Below are 8,977 nucleotides of genomic sequence, written 5' to 3' on the forward strand. Positions count from 1 at the left end.
CTTGCCGTGTATAGTCATGCACAGTATGTACAAGCCAGTGGGGTTTTCAGGTTTAAGTCTGTAATGCAAATACATTCAGCATCACTAAGGCTGGTTGCCCTTGGTGGAGTGTAGGCAGTCACAGAGAATGCACATGGTGGTGGTCTGAAAAAAAAACAGCTTGGACACGTGCAATTAAATAAAGCAAAAATAGTGGTTTCATAATGTGTCAGTCTGTAAAAGTGATTTCAAATTGTAAAAAGAGATTTTCACTTGCCCCTGAAAAAATAAAAGAGCAGTAAGTGTGCTTTGAAATTGGCAAAGAAATTTCGTTTTGGCACTAATGTGAAAACATGACTCTGTGTGCATAGAAGAATTATAGACAGAGATTTATTGCGTCTTGCTCTGGTGATTTCACAGTTGCATTAGATGGAAAGGGGGAGCGAATTTTTGGGGGAAGAAGCAGAGGCTTAGCACACACCCATGTCCTTGCCGTGTATAGTCATGCACAGTATGTACAAGCCAGTGGGGTTTTCAGGTTTAAGTCTGTAATGCAAATACATTCAGCATCACTAAGGCTGGTTGCCCTTGGTGGAGTGTAGGCAGTCACAGAGAATGCACATGGTGGTGGTCGGAAAAAAAAACAGCTTGGACACGTGCAATTAAATAAAGCAAAAATAGTGGTTTCATAATGTGTCAGTCTGTAAAAGTGATTTCAAATTGTAAAAAGAGATTTTCACTTGCCCGAAAAAAAAAGAGCAGTAAGTGTGCTTTGAAATTGGCAAAGAAATTTCGTTTTGGCACTAATGTGAAAACATGACTCTGTGTGCATAGAAGAATTATAGGCAGAGATTTATTGCGTCTTGCTCTGGTGATTTCACAGTTGCATTAGATGGAAAGGGGGAGCGAATTATTGGGGGAAGAAGCAGAGGCTTAGCACACACCCATGTCCTTGCCGTGTATAGTCATGCACAGTATGTACAAGCCAGTGGGGTTTTCAGGTTTAAGTCTGTAATGCAAATACATTCAGCATCACTAAGGCTGGTTGCCCTTGGTGGAGTGTAGGCAGTCACAGAGAATGCACATGGTGGTGGTCTGAAAAAAAAACAGCTTGGACACGTGCAATTAAATAAAGCAAAAATAGTGGTTTCATAATGTGTCAGTCTGTAAAAGTGATTTCAAATTGTAAAAAGAGATTTTCACTTGCCCCTGAAAAAATAAAAGAGCAGTAAGTGTGCTTTGAAATTGGCAAAGAAATTTCGTTTTGGCACTAATGTGAAAACATGACTCTGTGTGCATAGAAGAATTATAGACAGAGATTTATTGCGTCTTGCTCTGGTGATTTCACAGTTGCATTAGATGGAAAGGGGGAGCGAATTTTTGGGGGAAGAAGCAGAGGCTTAGCACACACCCATGTCCTTGCCGTGTATAGTCATGCACAGTATGTACAAGCCAGTGGGGTTTTCAGGTTTAAGTCTGTAATGCAAATACATTCAGCATCACTAAGGCTGGTTGCCCTTGGTGGAGTGTAGGCAGTCACAGAGAATGCACATGGTGGTGGTCGGAAAAAAAAACAGCTTGGACACGTGCAATTAAATAAAGCAAAAATAGTGGTTTCATAATGTGTCAGTCTGTAAAAGTGATTTCAAATTGTAAAAAGAGATTTTCACTTGCCCCTGAAAAAATAAAAGAGCAGTAAGTGTGCTTTGAAATTGGCAAAGAAATTTCGTTTTGGCACTAATGTGAAAACATGACTCTGTGTGCATAGAAGAATTATAGACAGAGATTTATTGCGTCTTGCTCTGGTGATTTCACAGTTGCATTAGATGGAAAGGGGGAGCGAATTTTTGGGGGAAGAAGCAGAGGCTTAGCACACACCCATGTCCTTGCCGTGTATAGTCATGCACAGTATGTACAAGCCAGTGGGGTTTTCAGGTTTAAGTCTGTAATGCAAATACATTCAGCATCACTAAGGCTGGTTGCCCTTGGTGGAGTGTAGGCAGTCACAGAGAATGCACATGGTGGTGGTCTGAAAAAAAAACAGCTTGGACACGTGCAATTAAATAAAGCAAAAATAGTGGTTTCATAATGTGTCAGTCTGTAAAAGTGATTTCAAATTGTAAAAAGAGATTTTCACTTGCCCCTGAAAAAATAAAAGAGCAGTAAGTGTGCTTTGAAATTGGCAAAGAAATTTCGTTTTGGCACTAATGTGAAAACATGACTCTGTGTGCATAGAAGAATTATAGACAGAGATTTATTGCGTCTTGCTCTGGTGATTTCACAGTTGCATTAGATGGAAAGGGGGAGCGAATTTTTGGGGGAAGAAGCAGAGGCTTAGCACACACCCATGTCCTTGCCGTGTATAGTCATGCACAGTATGTACAAGCCAGTGGGGTTTTCAGGTTTAAGTCTGTAATGCAAATACATTCAGCATCACTAAGGCTGGTTGCCCTTGGTGGAGTGTAGGCAGTCACAGAGAATGCACATGGTGGTGGTCGGAAAAAAAAACAGCTTGGACACGTGCAATTAAATAAAGCAAAAATAGTGGTTTCATAATGTGTCAGTCTGTAAAAGTGATTTCAAATTGTAAAAAGAGATTTTCACTTTGCCCGAAAAAAAAAGAGCAGTAAGTGTGCTTTGAAATTGGCAAAGAAATTTCGTTTTGGCACTAATGTGAAAACATGACTCTGTGTGCATAGAAGAATTATAGGCAGAGATTTATTGCGTCTTGCTCTGGTGATTTCACAGTTGCATTAGATGGAAAGGGGGAGCGAATTATTGGGGGAAGAAGCAGAGGCTTAGCACACACCCATGTCCTTGCCGTGTATAGTCATGCACAGTATTTACAAGCCAGTGGGGTTTTCAGGTTTAAGTCTGTAATGCAAATACATTCAGCATCACTAAGGCTGGTTGCCCTTGGTGGAGTGTAGGCAGTCACAGAGAATGCACATGGTGGTGGTCAGAAAAAAAAACAGCTTGGACACGTGCAATTAAATAAATCAAAAATAGTGGTTTCATAATGTGTCAGTCTGTAAAAGTGATTTCAAATTGTAAAAAGAGATTTTCACTTGGCCCGAAAAAAAAAGAGCAGTAAGTGTGCTTTCAAATTGGCAAAGAAATTTCGTTTTGGGACTAATGTGAAAACATGACTCTGTGTGCATAGAAGAATTATAGGCAGAGATTTATTGCGTCTTGCTCTGGTGATTTCACAGTTGCATTAGATGGAAAGGGGGAGCGAATTATTGGGGGAAGAAGCAGAGGCTTAGCACACACCCATGTCCTTGCCGTGTATAGTCATGCACAGTATTTACAAGCCAGTGGGGTTTTCAGGTTTAAGTCTGTAATGCAAATACATTCAGCATCACTAAGGTTGGTTGCCCTTGGTGGAGTGTAGGCAGTCACAGAGAATGCACATGGTGGTGGTCTGAAAAAAAAACAGCTTGGACACGTGCAATTAAATAAAGCAAAAATAGTGGTTTCATAATGTGTCAGTCTGTAAAAGTGATTTCAAATTGTAAAAAGAGATTTTCACTTGGCCCGAAAAAAAAAAGAGCAGTAAGTGTGCTTTCAAATTGGCAAAGAAATTTCGTTTTGGCACTAATGTGAAAACATGACTCTGTGTGCATAGAAGAATTATAGGCAGAGATTTATTGCGTCTTGCTCTGGTGATTTCACAGTTGCATTAGATGGAAAGGGGGAGCGAATTTTTGGGGGAAGAAGCAGAGGCTTAGCACACACCCATGTCCTTGCCGTGTATAGTCATGCACAGTATTTACAAGCCAGTGGGGTAATTGTAGTCTCTCAAGGACCTTGTAATGTGATAAATGATTTTTAGTGTTTTTTTTAAAAAATAAAAAAAAGGTACGCTTACCGTACGCGTACGGTAAAAAAAAAATAAAAAAAAGTTTTTAAAAACATGTAAAAAAAAGATGAAAGATAAGGTTGGCTCTTAAAAGAACCGTTGTGTTCATGCAGGGACAGAGGAAAGGAAGCATGGGAAAATCATTCAAAGCTACAAATGTGCTGATCTATTTTGTTGTTCACTAGGGAAACACTGGTCTCCCTATGACAAATTAGACCTTTACAAAATGTGCAATGAATATCAACCTTCCGAAATCGAAGGTTCATTTCCAGAGGGCCAGCAAAAGGAGATTCTCCCCCCACAGATGAAGGGCTCACCTGACCTGCAGAAGAAGGAGTAAGCTCTGCAGATGATGGTCCAGGCTGAGCTGCTGTGGATGTACTGGCTCGTCTTTCTGAAGAGTTACCTCCAAAAAGATGACCATGTGTCCTTCTGTGTACATCCTGGAGGTGTCTCTTCATGGTGTGATTCCCAAAGGAATACTTCCTGTTAGGATTACCTCTAGAAAGTACACGCTGACACAGCTTGCAAGTAACTAAGGGTGCATTCACCTTTTGCTGGCCTTCTGGAAAAGTAAAATAATCCCAAACATAAGAAGGCTTTTGTTTCCTCGATCTCTGCCTCAAGACAGTGCTGCTGGTGCTAGCCTCACTCTCAGAAGAGCTCTGCTGTTCTGCCATCGTATCCCAAAGACAAACCAGCTCCTTCTCCCAAGGGATCACAAGCAGAAATGAGGGGAATGGGTGTGGTGTAGGAGAGTTCTAGAACTGAAAGTAGTTTCAACCAATCAAAAGTTGTGTTTCATGATCACATGACCTACCGTACGCTTACGGTACGCTTACGGTACGCTTACGGCAAAAGTGCGCATGCGCGTAAAAAAGACACGCGCTTCCGCGCATGCGCATAACAGTCACTCCCCGGCACTTCCGCGTAACGTGCGCGTGTGGCGTAAGCGCGCACGCGTCCCACGCGCAGTACGCGCGGCTACGCAAAGTACGTAACTATACGCAAGCAGCGTAGATAGATTACGGACGTTGCGTAAACCGTACGCTTACCGTGAGCTTACGGTACGCGTACTATAAAAAAAAAAAAAAATCTGGAAAAAAATTTTACATGTTTATTTTAAAAAATATATATAAAAAAAATATTTAAGGATTTTAAAAATTTAAGCATAGTCTTTATAAAAGGTAAGAAAATTAAATTAAAAATATGTTTGAAAAAAATGAAGAATAAAAAAAAAAAATAGCATTTAAAAAACCTTGCAAATTCACTGAAAAAACCATGGGTTTCACACACGTTATAGTTAGGAATTAGCATTTAAAAAACCTTGCAAATTCACTGAAAAAACCATGGGTTTCACACACGTTATAGTTAGGAATTAGCATTTAAAAAACCTTAGAAATTCACTGAAAAAACCATAGGTTTCACACACGTTATAGTTAGGAATTAGCATTTAAAAAACCTTAGAAATTCAGTGAAAAAACCATAGGTTTCACACATGTTATAGTTAGCTGGACATTTTACTCGTAAAAAACCAATGAAATTGCCCCGTTATAGTTAGTTCAGCTAACTATAACTCGCGCGCCCGCAATGCACTGCTGATGACGTCACATATTACATCACTCATGACATGGTCAGTGACATCACTCATGACATCACTGATGACATCTCAAATGACATCACTGATGACATCACTGATGACATCATCCTTGTGATAGAGTGGCAGACCTCCTCTCACCTTAATATAAGCTTTGATACACACATTCAAAAATAGAGACTAAAAATTTCAAAACAATGGACATACCAATACCAGTTACAACAACCTCTTCAGTAATTCTAAGATCCACATACACATCCACTCATTCACCAACAGTCCTATACAGTCACTCATACATGTACTCACTCATCATATGTACTCATACACCTATACATCCTGTTACATAATGCCACTCATCCATAGAGGTACTCACACACATAGTCACTCATGCTAATAAAGAATCAAACATACATTCACCTGCATATACAGTTATACACACACCACCACACTTACTTCTACGGAAACTTACACATACTTAGTCTTTTAAACAATCACTTATAGAAACACATACTTATTCATACAGGAACTCTTTCAATCTCTCCCTCTCACATATACTCACATATATACACCAATAGTCACATATACTAGTTTAAAACATATGTAGTTACTCCTGAAGACACTATTGAGACAGTCTTTCACTCACTAACACACCCATACACACACTCATCCACCCATACAGTCCTGCACACATGCTGTCTTCAACACATACAAACAGTGAGTCACTCATTCATGCACCTATGCACTACGTAATACCCCCCACCGAACCATACAGACACTCAGACTGATACTCAAAAAAACAACTAATAACCTATATAGACACCCATGTAGCTACTCACCAACCCATGCAGCCACTTATACACAAAGTGAGAGATACACTTAATCAGTCAGTTACACAATCAATTTTTCAAAAACAAATCATCCATTTAGACACTTATATACCCATTTATTCTTCCATCGACCTTGAGATATACATATATAAAACATATTTAATTTTCAGAAAAACACAGATTCACTGGATGATGTCATCAGTGATGTCATCAGTGATGTCATTTGAGATGTCATCAGTGATGTCATGAGTGATGTCACTGACCATGTCATGAGTGATGTAATATGTGACGTCATCAGCAGTGCATTGCGGGCGCGCGAGTTATAGTTAGCTGAACTAACTATAACGGGGCAATTTCATTGGTTTTTTACGAGTAAAATGTCCAGCTAACTATAACATGTGTGAAACCTATGGTTTTTTCACTGAATTTCTAAGGTTTTTTAAATGCTAATTCCTAACTATAACGTGTGTGAAACCTATGGTTTTTTCAGTGAATTTCTAAGGTTTTTTAAATGCTAATTCCTAACTATAACGTGTGTGAAACCCATGGTTTTTTCAGTGAATATATATATATATATATATATATAATCACCTCTCACTGTTTGCATAAAAAAACCCGAGCCACTTTCAATGGCGGGCCGTGACAGGGTCACAAATATCCAACACAATCGGAATCCACAGGTCCAAGAAAACTATGCCATGGCCACACAGTATCCTTTTCAGCGTGTATTTATTTTAAAGCCAAGTCACTCTACGCGTTTCGGAGAAACACCTCCTTGTTCACGAGTAAGAGTGCAATTCAAATCAAGTCTTTTTAAACATATCACGTGACACACCTTGCGATCATAGATAGTGAAAACAGATACCAGAGTGGTAAACATTCATGGAAAGGAAAGCATAACATCAGTTATATTTTTGCTGTAACTTTCATAAAATTCAATTGTAATAGCAAGGAGAAGCATTGTAGTTATATTTATACAATAAAATAAACTGTCATATCAAAAAAAGTGCAATAAAATAAACACTGACATAATCTCTCACATTTAGACCAGTCCCTAATTGCCCACATCTAGTCAACCCCATCTGGGTAAACATAAAGTTGACAAACAAACTTGTATCTCCCACCTGAATCAATAGATATTATCACTCTTTTTGCCTTCCACTTGCCGTTTGTAACACACCAGGTGCCTGTAAAACTAATTAAAATAACAAAAGGTGAGATACTATACCAAAGTGCATGTTCATTTACATTTCACTAAAAATTAATATGTACAAGAGACGCGAGGAATAAAAACATCAGTAAAACCAGTTGTATAGATAGCAGCTCAGTTCTAGATTATAGGAAGCAATCAGATAATCATCCTAAATGTACTGAAAGTGCTTCATCACAGTTATGCCCTTCTGGGTACATTGTGCGGTATTTTATGATCATGTTTGACTCTAATCGTCTAAGTTCTTGGACTGTATCACCTCCTCTCTCTCTGATGGGGATATTATCCAAGACACAGAAGGACAATAGTGCACTGTTGTGATTATGGTGGGTCGCAAAGTGCCTTGCTACAGGGTACTGTTTGTTGGTTTTCTTAACTGCCCTTGGATGCTCTAACATACGTTTCTTGGCCTTATGTATTGTAATGCCAATGTAGTATTTGTTGCAAGGGCATCTGAGGGCATAAACAACAAACTCAGTGTTACACAAGTAGTGTCTCAGAAACTTGAAAGGTTTACATTGAGAGGACAAACAAATCTCCTTACAGTTAGACCTATACTTGCAGGCCTTACATCTGCCACATGTAAAGAACCCCTGTATAGTACTTTGTTTAGTATATGGGGTAACTAGTGTTTTGCATATGGTGTCTCCTAAAGACTTAGCTTTTCGATAAGTTATTTGTAGATATTCTTCCACAACTTTAGCCAGATCTGTATCTATTTTAAGGCCATTCCAGTACCTAGCCAGGGCTCCTCTGACCTTCTTCGATTGCTTGTTATAACTAGTGATGAATCTAACATTGGTTAATGGTTCAGCTGTATTTTTCTCATTAGATCTGCTCATCTTGTCTGTCAGTAAATCTGATCTGTCTCTCTTATCAACTTCAAGGGAGGAATTTTTGATGCATTTAGAGGTGTAATCTCTTGCTTTAAAGTGTTCACACATGTTTTGCCTCTCTATTTCAAAATCATCCTCTGTGCTGCAGTTACGTTTTGCTCTAAGGAGCTCGCCCAGAGGAATGGGTGGCAGCTGTGGGCGTGAAGCAGGCTGTTTCCTGCTGTCTCCTTCCTAAAGAGAGCTGTAGTTAGCTTGTTATCTTTGACATTTATTTTAAACTCAATAGTTTCAGTGCTCATGTATATATTACCTACTGGCGGTTGCCAGTAGGTAGTTATAGTTAGGACCTATTATCCATAGGAAATCCGCAACATTCTATTTGGAATAACTTTGGCGCCAGCTGACGAATCTTCACAAAATTTTCAAAACTCGTGGGGCACTCTGGTTCGCTCTTATCCTGAAAGTGTTGGGGTGATTTGTCAAGCCGGGGCCGAGAAAAAAGGGGGGTCCCAAAATGTGTTTTCCCCATGCAATTTTCAATAGGAACCTTTAATCGCAGCTACAGCCCGAACTGCTGAACGCAATTACACCAAATTTGGCAAAAAGGTAGCCCTTGGTTCAGAGTCGAGCCTTTTGGTTAAATGGTGTAAATCCATTCAGTAGTTC

The sequence above is a fragment of the Triturus cristatus genome, chromosome 4_1 (assembly GCF_964204655.1).
Source record: "Triturus cristatus chromosome 4_1, aTriCri1.1, whole genome shotgun sequence".
Taxonomy (NCBI): Eukaryota; Metazoa; Chordata; class Amphibia; order Caudata; family Salamandridae; genus Triturus; species Triturus cristatus.